This window comes from Macrobrachium rosenbergii, chromosome 8 (genome assembly GCF_040412425.1).
Source record: "Macrobrachium rosenbergii isolate ZJJX-2024 chromosome 8, ASM4041242v1, whole genome shotgun sequence".
Taxonomy (NCBI): Eukaryota; Metazoa; Arthropoda; class Malacostraca; order Decapoda; family Palaemonidae; genus Macrobrachium; species Macrobrachium rosenbergii.
In genome coordinates, this window is record NC_089748.1 from 39,481,098 (window position 1) to 39,496,097 (window position 15,000).

Here is a 15,000-nt window from a genome sequence, read left to right on the forward strand (position 1 = left end):
TCTCTCTCTCTCTCTCTCTCTCTCTCGGTAATCCAACTCTATGATCTCTCTCTCTCTCTCAGTTTTGGCCCAGCATTTTCACTTCCTTCCCTTCTCTTCTCTTCTCTATGCTTCTCTTCACTTCTCTTTCCCCAGACTTCCCAAAGATAACAAGTTCATCAGAAAATAGCACTGAAATGTGATTCATTTCATTCAACTCTTATTTTCTTTTTTCTCAGGACCACGGAGAGAGTCGAGAAATGGGCTGAAATCAGAAATAGCTTTGAAATGAAACTAATTTGTATTTTCTCTTCATTTTCTTCTTTCTCAGGACCACGGAGAGAGTCGAGAAATGTGCCTCAATCAGAAATAGCTTTGAAATGAAATTGATTTGTATTTTGTCTTCATTTTCTTCTTTCTCAGGACCGTCGAGAAGGATATGGGTATGAGTAACAGGAAGAAGAAAAGAATAACTGTTTAGTGTAAAGATCATAGGCAGTAGAGATTGGCGATTGGTTATCATTACTCGTTCAAAGCTAGACATTTGGAGGATTGGTACAGGTGACATATACCACTGAAATATAGTCAATAGCAAAAAAATATCAGTGAAATTCACTTCATCATCGCATTAACATTATAACTTAAACAGAAAGCAGACAATTATAGTATAAGTTTTGAATACCGAGAGAGAGAGAGAGAGAGAGAGAGAGAGAGAGAGAGAGAATAGCTCTTCTGTAAAGATCTGGCAACAACAGTATGGTCAGAGGTAGGGATTCCCAACTCCTCAAGCCTAAGAGGCCTGAATTTTTAGCCAATAGCTCTCTCTCTCTCTCTCTCTCTCCTCTCTCTCTCTCTCTCTCTCTCTCTCTCTCTCTCTCTCTCTCGGAATATTTCTCGCTTCCCATCGCTCTGTTTTAGAGTAACGAAATTACATATTCCTTCTTACTGCTGCCTGTAAAGCTGGGTATTCTTGAAGTGCAATGTAACAATGGTAATATTCTTCAAGCTTAGTGCGTGGTGCTTCGTATTAGTTAAGGACACTGCATTAATTCTGTATATTCTTCAAATGCCCATATTCTTTTAGTATTTTGTAATGCTGATGCATGTTCTGTGATAGTTCACTGTATAGAGACTATACATTTGAAATAATCATTGTAGTATTATAATATTGCGTATTCTTTGAATGAAGGATAATGACTTTGCCTGTTCTTTAAATTTACTGCAGTGATAATGCTAATGCTAATAATAATAATAATAATAATAATAATAATAATAATAATAATAATAATAATAATAGTGTTAAAGCTCACCAATTTAGTGGATAAAATAAATGCAATAATGAATACAAAGCCCACTATATATATATATATATATATATATATATATATATATATATATATATATATATATATATATATATATATATATATATATATATATATAATATAAATATATATAAATGTATATATATATACATATACATACATACATATACATATACATATATACATACAGCAAATGCACTTCTCTCACACCTCCATCCTTCTGGGTTTAGATTTGAGTAATTTCATACTGCTTTTATTTTTTCCATAAAACAATCTTGACCTTAGTTTTCCCAGGGCTTTCCAGTGAAGGCGGATTGGCAGAATGGGATTCCTGATTTCCATTCCCGTTTTCAAAGTGAATGAGAGGATATCATGAGGTGAGGACATGAGGCTTACTCACACTAGCTACAGAATATCTTTCCTTGTCCTTTCAAAATTTATCATACCACCTACCTGCTGACGAGAAGAATATAATAAGAAGAATAGAGAAGACTCTCTACAAGTTTAATGCCGTTGAAGCAGCAATTGCTTTTAATAACACTGTCTAAAGGACCAACATTATTATTATTATTATTAATGTACTAAGTCACAATATCAGAAAAACAATCCTTCCACAATTATATAGTAATATACTATTCACTATATTTTCATTATAATGTGTATTATTATTATTATTATTATTATTGTATTATTATTATTATTATTATTATTATTATTATTACTAAGAAAGTCACAATATCGTGAAAAACAATGTCTCATGAAAATCCACAATTATATAGTAATATATATTCACTATGTATTTGTGGATTTTCATGTTCTAAATATTATTATTATTATTATTATTATTATTATTATTGTTTATTATTATTGTGTATTATTATTGTTATTATTATTATTATTATTATTCAGAAGGTAAGACAACCATTGACTTAAATTGGCTTCAAAAATATATTATTCATTTGAGAGAAGTAATAGAGGGTGACAGGAAATCCAGAAAGGAGAGATCGCTTATTAGAAGGAAAAAATAGATTAAGGTAGCAATGTACCGCATCTTCCCCATAACTTTTGAGGTTCCACAGTCGCATGAAACCACTGGTCAGAAACCAATAAGTCGTTGGCTTGTATTCAGCCTGTTTGTGACGTGTGTGCGATAAGTTGCTGATATATGCGTTTTTGATTACATTTTTTACTGAAGCGTGGATGCGTCGTTTAACCTTCCTTGAAGGGAAAACCGAAATTGTGAAACTCTGCGGATAAAACCTCCACATTTCAATGTCGGCGTTACTCGTGAATAGCCTGCTCCGGCATAGGACCTGCCTTAATCTAAATAGGTAGATAGATGCATAATTAGATAGGTAGGTACGTAGATAGATAGATAGATAGATAGATAGATAGATAGATAGATAGATAGATAGATAGGTAGATGAATAAATAGATGAATGAACAAAAAGTAAGTGTGGCTTTCTGGTATGTAAAAATATGCACATACATAATCGTAAGAACATACATGCTCATATATAATATACATACAGCACATATGTATATATACCTATCTATCTACCTATCTATCTATCTATATATACTATCAATAATGTTATGTAATGTGTAGAAGCGTGTCCGTGCTTGTATGTTCATTATTGTGTTTAGAATATCCTCACTCGCTCGGCAGGAATTGAAATGAAACAATCCACACCATTTTTGTCAATTTCGAAGTTCCCCTAAATAACTGGTCTTGTAACCATTTTATTTTTATTATTATTATTATTATTATTATTATTATTATTATTATTATCATTATTATTATTATTAATACTATTATTATTATTATTATTATTATTATTATTATTATTTATTTTTCTATCTGAGTCATCTATTCATTTGGTGGTTTTATAGTATGGGGTTTCAGGTTGCACCCCTGCCTCCTTGAGTCCATCACTTTTCTCACCATGTGCGCTGTTTCTAATAGCACTCACTTCTGCATGAGTCCTGGAACTACTTCGGCATCTAGTTTTTCAGATTCCTTTTCAGGGATCTTGGGATCATGCCTAAGGTGTCCCTATGATTATGGTTACACTAATTATTATTATTATTATTATTATTATTATTATTATTATTATTATTAGTGTGTGTTATATTTCTTGTACAGAATGCCAACACAGGAACAATCAGCTTAGGAAGAGTGAATTCGTTGCAACTTGCAACAATAATGCATTGCATTACTACCCTAAAACAATCTCTTTGTATCTTAATAATGTACTGACATTTTCATCTACTTATTTATTAGTTTGTTGATTTATTTCCTCTTTACTAATAAGGGATCTTTTCTTTCTGTATTTCCTATTACCTTCTATTACCTCTTTCAAATGAACACCTTAATATTCTTTGGAATCTTGAATGTCAAGTCAGTGGCCCCTTTGGTGGGCTTGTTCCATATGAATCGGGTTCATCTTTTGGATAATACTAATGATAATAACACGAATCTTTGGTCTGAAAGCGGACGCTTTTTCTTCTAGTTTTCTGAAAAGAAAACTATTGAGATGGCTTTGTCTGTCCGTCCGCACTTTTTTCTGTCCGCCCTCAGGTCTTAAAAACTACTAAGGCTAGAGGGCTGCAAATTGGTATGTTGATCATCCACCCTCCAATCATCAAGCATATCAAACCACAGCTCTCGAGCCTCAGTAGCTTTTATTGTATTTAAGGTTAAAGTTAGCCATAATCGTGCTTTTGGCAACGATATAGGATAGGCCACCACCGGGCAGTAGTCAAAGTTTCATGGGCGGCGGTTCATTCAGCATAATACCGAGACCACCGGAAGATAGATCTATTTTCGGTGGCCTTGATCATGCGATGTACAGAAATTTCTTCGGCGGATTTTTTACTTGTTGTTATCCGTGATCCGTATTAAAGGATCTGAATTTATATTTCTCTTTCATTTTTTCTTGCTTCTGGCGTTTATAAAGATTGGTCTCTTGCTTGTGAACCGGATGGGATGAAAACGAGGAAAGGAAAATTTTGTTTTTATTTATGTGAACGTATATTCCATACATATACACATGCGTGTCATGTTAATAAAAATATTTTGCATTTTACTCTAATGTAGATTGCTGCACAAAATTATATAAGCGCTATTATAGTTTTTGGCTGTTCAATTTTGACTTATGATATGTTGCATACGGTGCTGAAGAGGATTCACAAGATTGTCGGTCTGTGCTCTTGCTACGAGGGACACTTGGTAGAAGTCATCCTTCATACATTAGAGGGAATGAGATATGCGCTGATGTCTCCTGAAGGTGTATTGTCCCCCGTCTCTCCTTGTCTCGAGTAGCAGCAGCAGCGATCTATCCTTTCCTCATCAGCTGTTTAGGCGCGCTCCTCCAGCTCCTGCTGAGCCTTGCGGTACTTGGCCAAGTTGAGGGCGGCGATTTCCTCAGCCTCCTCGATCTGGCGCCTTGGGTCCGGTCTTCTGCTGGAGCTTGTCGGCGGGTCACCCATCCTCTCGTGGTTCTTCTTGTCCTCGTCGGACTGGAAGGTGAGCTCCTTGATCTTCCTCTCGCACTTCCTGAGGTTCTTCTGGGCGTCGGAGTGACGGCGGGCTTCGTCGTCGAGCTGGCCTTCCAGCTCGCGGACGCGGCCCTCGAGCTTGCCAAGGGCCTTCTTACCGGTCTTGACAGCAACACCCTCGCTCTCCTCAAGGCGGACTCTGAGCTCCTTGACGGAGATCTCCAAGCCCTTGCGCATCTTCTCCTGGGTCTGGGCGTGCTCCTGCTCGGCGCGGAGCTCGTCAGCGAGGCGGGCGGCGTCGACCATGGCCTTCTTGGCCTTCTCCTCGGAGTTCTTGGCTTCATTCAGCATGTCGTCGAGGTCAGCCTAGGGAAGTTAGAAATAATGGATGAAGTTTTCATTCGACACAGTTACAATGAATTCCCATTGTGAGATGTGAATGCAAAAAATATGTTATGTCATAATACTTCTTGATTCTTCACGATATATATATATACTTACGTGCAGGGTCTGCATTTCGCCTTCGAGCTTTCTCTTGGCCATGGAGAGGGAGTTGTACTGAGCGGAAAGGCCGCTGAGGGATTCTGCGGCCTCGGAGAGTTCAGCCTCGGCCTGGCGGCGGCCGCGGTCGGACTGTTCGAGGAGAGTTCTGGATTCCTCGAGCTCTCCGTGAAGGGCGTTGGCGCGGCGTTCAGAGATGCCGTACTGTTCGCGGTATTCGGAGGCAAGGCGCTGTTCTTCCTCAAGGCGGGACTGAGCGTCCTTAATCTCCAGCTGGAGCTTCTTGATGTGTTTCTGGAGGTCTCCATTAGCCTTGTTGGAGTGGTCGAGGGCGATCTCGAGCTCGCCGATATCGGACTCGAGCTTCTTCTTCATGCGAAGAGCCTCAGCCTTGCCCTTGGCCTCAGCCTCGAGGGCAGACTGCATGGAGTCGATGGCACGCTGGTGTCCCTTGCTGTTTGTTGTGGAAAGAAAGATGTTCATGCATGAGTTTTCATTTGAAACTTTTTAATTTTTTTTGTAACTCCGCCGGAAAAAGTTTTGTATATCATTATATAAAAAATGTACTATGCTAAAAAGAAATGAGATATTGTGTGATGATATTGCAAAGTTATTTTATATTTTTTTTTTTTGGCTTGTTTGTTAATGTCATCAGTTCACAAAGTCGGAGATTGTCGAAACCTACCGGGTGTTTTCGAATTCCTCTTCCTTCTCCTGGATACGCTTGTCAATTTCCTGTCTGACCTGGCTGAGTTCGAGCTGGCAGCGAAGGACCTTGTTCTCCTCCTGTTCGAGGGCGGTCTCAGCCTCCTCAAGGGCGGCCTGGAGCTCTTCCTTCTCGATCTCGAGGCGCTTGACAGACTTCTGTACTTCGTGGATGGATCGGCCACCCTCGCTGATCTGGTCCATGAGGTCCTTGATTTCGTCAGCGAGAGCCTTGTTCTCACGGCGGACGGAGTCCAGGTGTTCGAGGTTCTCCTCGTAGGTGGCCTTGATGCGGAAGTGCTCGGTGGAGTAGTTGCGGCATTCCTTCTGGGAGGCGTCGAGTTCGGCAGCGAGGTCGTCAACCTTGAGCTTCCATTCACCGATGATCCTGTCGAAGTTCTTCTGCTTCTTCTCGGCAGCGTCGGCGAGGGCCTGGGCGCGCTCGACGGCGAGCTGCATGTCCTCGAGCTCAGCGCTGACACGTCCCTTTGCCTTCTCGAGGTTCAGGTTCTTGACATTGAGCTGTTCAATCTGTTGTTCGGCCTCGTCGAGGCGGGCGCGTCTTCAGCCGGAGGCAGCCTCGGAGTTTCACTCAGCGGGCAGCGCCCTCGAAAGGCCTCATGTAGTGCGCCACGCCATGGAAGCCTCAGCCTCCAGCAGCCGGAAGGCTGGCGCGGGAGAGTCCAGCCTTGCCTTCGCTCTCTTCTTCGACCTGTTCGCGGAGGCCGTCGAGATCGTGCTCGAGGTTGCGGTACTTGCCAAGGATGGTAGCGCGCTCCTGTGGGTGTTGGGGAGGGAAAGGAATGAGATATTGCAAGAGTGCAGGACACTGCTGGTGGGACGGAATTTTCATTTCTCTATCTCATATCATGACAGCCATTGCAATCGTCGGCGTCTACTTACCCTGGACTCGTCGTCAGCAAGCTTCCTGGTCTCATCGACCTGGACGGAAAGAGTAGCCTTCAGCTTGCTAAGCTGAGCGATCTGAGCGTCGGCTTCCTCAAGCTGGCGGAGGAGATCAGCATTCTCAACAGCCAACTTCTTCTTGGTGGCGTCGAAGTCGTTGAGGGTACGGTTGACCTCGTCCAGCTTGACGTGGACTTCGTTGATGCCCAGCTGGATGGACTTGTTAGCCTTCTCAGCAGCAGCCTAGAGGATATTCGGAAGGATAAAAATCAGATGGATTTCACGATTTTTTTGGTTTGTGTGTGTGCGTGAAAGTTTGGTATCTGATTCTGTATAGTTTATATTGTACATCACTTTAAGTTTCAGCATGAATAGATAAAAAAAAAAACTTTTGGCATAGGTCCACATTCTCTCTCTCTCTCTCTCTCTCTCTCTCTCTCTCTCTCTCTCTCTCTCTCTCTCTCTCTCATATGCACTTAAATTAAGGTGTTATATGCTTAGGTTTGTTCTTGTGCTTATATTGTTATTGTCACTGGACGAATTTTGTGTGAATCTTACCTTATCGCGGGCAAGACCATCAAGAGCAGCCTTGGCGTCTTCAGCCTCACGCCTCATCACTTCCTTCTCCTTCTCAATCCTTGGGAAGAATTTTCAAATTAGCGGATGGAAAGTAGTTCAGTTATTATTGCATATATAGTTGAAAAAAATGGAATTCTAGAATTAATTGCAGTTTTTAAAAAAATCAAACTCTAGAAGTGACTCTGCTCGGTGGCGATTGCAAACAAGTGAGTAAAACAGCTTTGTAAAGACTACTGCGGACTTACTTGGCCTTCATCTTGGTGAGATGGTCGATCTGGTCAGACATCTCCTTGTGGCGTCGTTATTGCTTCTTGCCGGAGGAAGGCGAGGGCAGATTCATTAACAGATCGTGGACTCCTCAAGATCGCGTGACTTAGCAAAGCTCAGCCTCGGCGCTTCTTGTTAGCGAAACCAACCTGGGCGGCTGTGGCGCCGCCAGCTTCGTCAAGGCGGTCTCCGAGGTCGTTGAGTTCGCGAGCGAGGGTGCCCTTGGCCTTCTCAGCCTTGGCGCGGGCCTGGCGCTCGTGCTCGACCTCCTGCTCGCGCTCCTCAATGTGGGCCTGCAGCTCCTTGATCTGCTTCTGGATCTTGGAAACGAGTCCCTGCTCGTCTTCGACCTTGTTGGCGAAGTTGGAGATTTCCTTGTCCTTGCGCTGGATGGCAGTCTCGAGTTCCTTGTGGTTGCGCTCAAGATCAGCGACAGCCTCCTGGGTGAGCTTAAGGTCGCCCTCGACCTTCCTCTTGGACTTGTCAACTTCAGCGCGCAACTTCTTCTCGCGCTCGAGAGATTCCTGGAGTTCATCAAGGGTCTGTTCAAGCTTAGCCTTGATCTTGCTCAGGTGGCTGCACCTGTCATCAACACCCTGGGAGTCCTCGGCGGACTTCTGGTTGAGTTCCTGAAGGTGCTTCTTTTCCTTGTTCACCTTGTTGATGATCTCCTCCTGGTGAGCAATCTCCTCATTGAGGACGTGGATCTGGTGATCCTTGGTGGCCTTGTCCTGGTTGGCCTTCTGTACATTGAGCTCAAGGTCTTCAAGATCCCTCTTGATGCTGTTCACCTCCTGCTCAGTCTTCCTCTTATCAGCGAAAGTGGATGTGCGGGCTTCTTCCTCAGCTATCAGCTTGGCAGAAGTATCCTGTTGGGCAAAAGATTACATTTTCTGTAAGTGCATGATCTGTACTAATGCTGTTTTTTACTAAGAATATTACAGATATGTGTGGCGTATAAAACGTTAATTTCTTCCACTTGAAAACTGTTAGTAAATTACATTACTGAAACTAAAATCGTCATCAGTGCATGGTACATACGGTCAACAGGATCTCGAGTTCGGCCTTCTCGGCAGCAATCCTGGCCAGGTTATCCATGAACTCTGACATGTTGCCCTTGGTCTCCTCGATGGTCTTGGCAAGGGCTTCCTTTTCAGCCAGAAGGGATGCATTGGAAGCAGTCAGGGTCTCGATGAGATTGGTTTCCTTCTCGAGCTCAGAGCAAGCAGCATTGGCCCTCTCCTCCAGCTTGCGGATCTCGTCCTCAATCCTGGGCTGGTTGATGAGGGGCCTGACCTTCTGCCAGAGGTTGAACCAAGACCAGCTCTGCATGGCAATGTAGTTCCTGACCTTGCGCTGGACGACAGTCAAGGCAACGCGCTGTTCCTGAAGCCTCTTGAATTCAGCTCTGCCGTTCTTACCACGAACCCAACCTTGCATCCAAGTCACGATCTTGCCCAAGCGGCCGTCTCGCACCTCCTCGAGGTTACCCAGGATACCGGCCTTGAAGAATACCTAAAGGGAGGTAGAGGCGAAATTGAAACAAAGCACTCCGTACAAAAAACGCCAAGGAGGACACAAGAGCCTGAATCATTGACACGGAGTCCAAACTGATCCCAAACATCCTACTGACGTTGATTGGTTACACGTCAATGGGAAAAACGAAGCTTTGATATCAAAATATAACTGCTGGTGTTTTACTCTGCATTTACTACTATTGATAGCATATGTCCTCTTGTATTTGAAAGAAATCCTTGCATATTCTTTGTAAAAAAGGGCCAGGGTGGGATTATTATCAATACTAAATTTGTAAACAGAAGGGAACTTAATGTTGGATCATGCTGTTCAGTGCTAGATATAATTGGTTTTGGAGGGGCGGGGAGAACTATTATAAAGGGGTAAGGCGTGTATAATTCACAAGGTACCAGAATTCGTGTTGGAGAGAGCAATACAAGCTATGACACATCTATACAACTCAACCATTTACTAAAGGTGGAAAAATAGAATACAACTGGGAAGGAAAGAGAGGGGAGGGCAACTGAATGAGAAAGTCCGCAGGCCATTTGGATTATATACTTCAGATTAAATTTATGAGGACAAGTCAACGGGGTCTCAATGCATTAGTTTAAGGGAGTGGGAAGGGGAAACGAGTATTGCTCTGGAGTGTAAACCTTGGTGTTGCCACAGCGGTAAGAGTCCCTATCGAGACCACCAGCGTCAAGGACAGCGTAGGCCATTTCCTTGTTATCCTTGATGGTGGCGACGGCATTGGCATTGATGATCTTGTAACTGTTTGGGGGGAAAGATTGCACATGTTTCACAGACTGGATTTTAACTCAACTCCCACAGCAGGCGGGAATATCTACAAGACGGGCGCGCTCTTTTTTTGCACTTCAGCAAAATGTTCTACGATTCCTTGACAACTTCCTTTCGGCTAGCTTAACTATGAGATTCAGAGGCCTGAATATGATACAGGATCATTTTTAAAGCTGTAGTTTTTCGAGGAGGCCGGAAAACTAAGTGGATCTATATGAAACTAGAATTCTTATTATGGGAGCCAAAAGAAAAGTAATGTAACTCACCGAAGCTTGAAGTCAGGGTACAGCATCCTGTTGGGGAAGCCCTTTCGGCAAATACGGATACCTTCAAGCACACCGTTACAAGTCAGCTGATGCATGATCAAGCCAGCCTCAACGAGACCTAAGCGAGAGGGAGAGAGAACGGAAAGACGTCATCAACCCGGACAGAATCGAATCAGCCTGGAGACTGAGGAAACAGAAGTCCTTGCATCAGGACGTTTGTTATTATCAGTGTTTCTCTCATCAGATTTTCGAGACGGTGCTTACCTGGAGTCTTGGTTTCGTTTGGTACAATGCATCGGATGAAGTGGGGGTGAGTAGCGTTCAGAGTCCTCATGAGGTTACCCAACTGGTCCTGTGACAGAGCGAGGAGAAGAAGTCGTGAGACTGATATAGGGACGTAAGTTGGAGTAAGTAAATACTACATTTACCTTCGTGAATTAGCTATATTATTATTATTCAGTAGATGAAACCTCTTCATATGAAACAAGCCACCAAAGGGACCATTGACTTGAAATTCAAGCTTCATAAGAATATGGTGTTCATTAGAAAGAAGTAAGAGGAAGTAAAGGAAAATACAAAAAGAAGAGACACCACTTATTAAAAAAGAAAAAATAATGGTAAGAATTTGTATCTGTCTCCTTTTTTTTTTTTAATTTATTGGGATGATTAAATCGTAAAATAGCTAAATACATAAAGATTGTAATGATCATTACCCTGTAACCTGAAGAGACAGTCTTGAAACCACCAGACTTGCCCTTGCCTGTGGAAGGAAGGAATAAAAATGAAAACAGTTTTACCGATGGAATTGTAGCTTATGTCACTATTCATGAGCTGTTTCAATTTACTTTCTCACACGTGTCACAACAAAGACATCTTATGACTAGGATTTGCTGTACTGCTGGCAGTCAGGGGGGCTATTGCTCTGCCACGCTGAAAACACCGTCAAATAAACCATTTCACTCTGGAAAGAGAAAGGAAAAACTATCATTAGCTGAATGATGACCAGAGAATGAAATAATGCGATAGTTCTGATAACTGTTTCAGAATCGCTTTTCCAAATGAAAAAAGTATCCAGAAGCTCACAGGATTTTTAACCAAGTACTCACCACCCTTGCCACCGCCGCCAGCTTCACCAGACTGGCCGGGATGGTCAGCGAAGATGAGCACAACAAGTGAGTTGGTGCCCTTCTTCAGTTGGTCAACAACAGTGTCGTTCAGGGGATCCTTGTTCTTCTCGAGCCAGCCAGACAAGTTGTAAGTGACGGTACCGGCGTAGTGGACGATGGCGAAGTGGCCCTCAACCTGACCGGGCTTTGGTGGTTTGGGCTTGATGAACATGGGAGACTTGCCGAGAAGGTTGGCGTTCAACTTCTCCTGGAAGGTCTTATCAGTAGCCTTGGGGAACATAGACTCTTCCTCAAGGATGGCGAGGAGACCAAGTTTCTGCAATAAGGAAGAGCCGTATGAGAGGGCTAATTTGCTTGGAGAGCCTTCCAGGTACCTTTCAGAATCTATCAGTGATAAAGACTGCAGCATTAACTGTTATTTGTGTGATTTGAACGTGAAAATTTACCTTTTCGAACAACTCAATGCAGGCCTGGAGATCCATACCGAAATCGACGAAGACCCAGTCAATACCTTCCTTCTTGTATTCCTCCTGTTCCAGTACGAACATGTGATGGTTGAAGAACTGCTGCAGTTTCTCATTACAGAAGTTGATGCAAATCTGCTCGAAGCCGTTGTACTGTCGGAGGGAGAAGTCAGGAATGTTAGTGCGACCAACTGAATGTAACTCAAGCGAGAACTTTCATCCATTTAGGAACGTATAGAAATTGTATATCTAGAACATCTAACACTCTGTTACTCACGTCGAAGATCTCAAAGCCGGCAATATCGAGTACACCGATGAAGTGGGCGCGCTTCTGCCCAGTGCTGAGAGTCATGTTACACTTGTCGACCAGGAATTTGAACACACGATCGAAGAGACCCTTGGCCAGGGCACCGATGGAGTAAGTGACCTTGTTGACGTCCATACCCTTGGCGACGAACTCGTTACCGACCTTGATCTTGGGCTTGCACAAGTTCCTGTAGAAGGCATCAGCCTCGACACCAAGGAGCTCAGCGACGATCTCACCCCTGTCAGTACCGTCGGGCTCGGCCTGCTCATCGCGACCCTTCATCTTGAACTTCATCTCACCCATGTGCATGACGGAAGATGTGATCTTGTACACATTGTCGACCTCTTCCTGGTTGAAGTTCAGCACGAAGAAGGCGTCCTGGTGGGAGAATCAGGGGGGACTCGTGAACGAGGTGACAACCACGTCGGAAGATGTTTTTTGAGTGTAGGTGTCATTTCATTACGTTCTCAATAGCATGTGAACGTAAAACTGTTTATACTTACGTGACAGAACTGCATGTCTTCGCCGTCATCAATGGAGGGGACAGTGACCTTACCCTGGGAGACGTAGTGGTATTCGTAGATGTCCTCGCTGAGCTTGCACATGGCTGTTGAGAGAGAGAGAGAGAGAGTGAGTGAGTGAGAGAGGAGAAATTTAGGTGGACGCGTCATGTCAGTGCCATTTGGATGGATATAAAAAGATCATTTTTCCAGCAGAGAGCATCGTTAAGCTTCAGGACACCTACGCTTGATCTCGGGGATCTGGCCGGTCATCATCTCGTAGAAGATGTGGTAGGACCTCTCCAGAGACTGCTGAGAGATGACACGGGCCTTCTCCAGCAGGTAGGACTCAATATCAGCGCCAGACAGCTTGCCGTTGGGTGCGAAGTGGATACGGATGAACTTACCCTGTGTGCGAAGCAAAGCACATTATTCATTGCAATCTAAAAGCGCACAAGAATCAAGTCTCTATTCAGCAGTGATTTCAGGTGCAGAAAACGTTGTCCGTTTAGAAAACTTACGAAACGGGAGGAGTTGTCGTTCCTGACGGTCTTGGCGTTACCGAAGGCCTCCAATACAGGGTTGGTCTGGACGATCTGGTCCTCCAAGTTCTGTTAGGGGGTAGACAAAATCATTCTGTGATTCCTGTTCGAGTCAGTTCGATCAACCACACAGTGTATAGCAGCAGAGATTTTTAATGTCAGTTTTCGTCAAAAGCGAGAATCGTTAGCGACGAATCTTACGGGCTTGTTGGCCTGGTCCTTGGCCTTGGTGCTGGCGCCGACGTTGGCGAAGTAGGAGAGTACCTTCTTTGTGTTCTCGGTCTTACCGGCACCGGACTCACCGCTGTGTTAGAAAGGAACATATTTACATGTGAGATGCTGAGAGGGTGGTCGCGGGACGAGATGAGCAAGATGACAGGGAGGAATTTGAACAGAGTACAGGCAACGACTGGCACGAATCTAACGACGCACGGGCGGCTCTTGAAAGAGTCACTCGTACAAGGAAAAAAATCACGCACACGTAGTGCAAGTGAGTAAAAACAAAATTACACGGAATTGAAGATACTGCCATTTCAAATTTGATTTTAGTTAGCAAGTAAATAATATTAAAGGACGGCAGTTAAGAAAAATCACACTTACGTACTGCAAGTAAGTAGAAACAAAATTACACGGAATTGAAGATACTGCCATTTCAAATTTAATTTCAGTTAGCAAGTAAATAATATCAAAGGACGGCAGTTAAGTCATATAGAAGACTCTTAGCTGAGCAGAATGATGTGAAAGCTAGAATATGAAAATCACATACAAAACTGATTAGTTTTCAAACTTACGTAATCAGCATAGACTGATCCTCGCCAACTGTTGGGAAAAAGAGATAATTGTGTTCAGTTTTGAGTCTAGCAAAGAGGTTAGTTTACAATATATAGATCAGATATTGCAAATGACGGTGAGGAAGTTTTACTCGACTCGAAAACTTCCTAGAAAACTAGACCAGAAAGTTTTATTGTTCACCAATTAAGTTCCTGTAATGGGGCGATACTTACGCTGAAGCATGTCCATGTAGGCACCGTCAGAGATGGCAAAGATGTGGGGAGGCACTTCATTACGCCTCTTGCCCTGGTAGATCTTGACAGTACGGTTGGTGTAGATGGGGAAGCGCTTGTAGGGGTTGACGGCGATACAGAAGAGACCGGAGTAAGTGTAGATGAGCCTTGGCCTGGTAACGAGACTTCAGGTTGTACAGGACGGAGGCGTCGTTCAAGTAGGTCAAGTTGGACATGTCCTCGCACTTCTCGAATTTGTTGGGGTTGACCTGACCAACGAGATCCTTCTTCCATTCCTTGGTCTCGCCGCCAGCGTGGACAACGATCATGTCGCCCTTGGTGTCCTGAATCATACCGAGAAGGAAGCCCTCCTTGGGATCAGGGACCCAGCAAGACTTCTTCGGGTCGTAGGGCTTGGCCTGATCGGCCAGCTTCATCTCCATTGAGATATACAGCCATTCGGAGGGGTCGGGGTCGGGACCAGTGCTCTTTTTAACGTGGCCAGGCATGTTGGTGGTGGGTGATCAAAAGCGCTCAGACTCACAAACACGGCTCTGGAACTTTCCTGGTCGGTGGGAGAGAAGAAGAAGATGATGATGAGAAAAGAGGTTGCAGGTGAGTGACGGAGGAGAAACTAAATGGAGAATAGGGCTTTTTTGAGCTTTCTGATGGAGAACTCTACTGTCTTGGCCCCACAAATGTAATTATCGT

General features: G+C 43.6%; 1 protein-coding gene and 1 pseudogene across 3 annotated transcripts in view; one reads left to right on the forward strand and one right to left on the reverse strand.

Moving 5' to 3' along the window:
• LOC136840735 (retinol dehydrogenase 13-like) overlaps positions 1-15,000 on the forward strand; it is a 256,460-nt gene that overhangs the window by 26,383 nt on the left and 215,077 nt on the right. The gene's annotated exons all lie outside the window — the stretch shown is intronic.
• Positions 4,310-15,000, reverse strand: part of LOC136840731 (myosin heavy chain, muscle-like) — a 12,296-nt pseudogene continuing 1,605 nt past the window's right edge.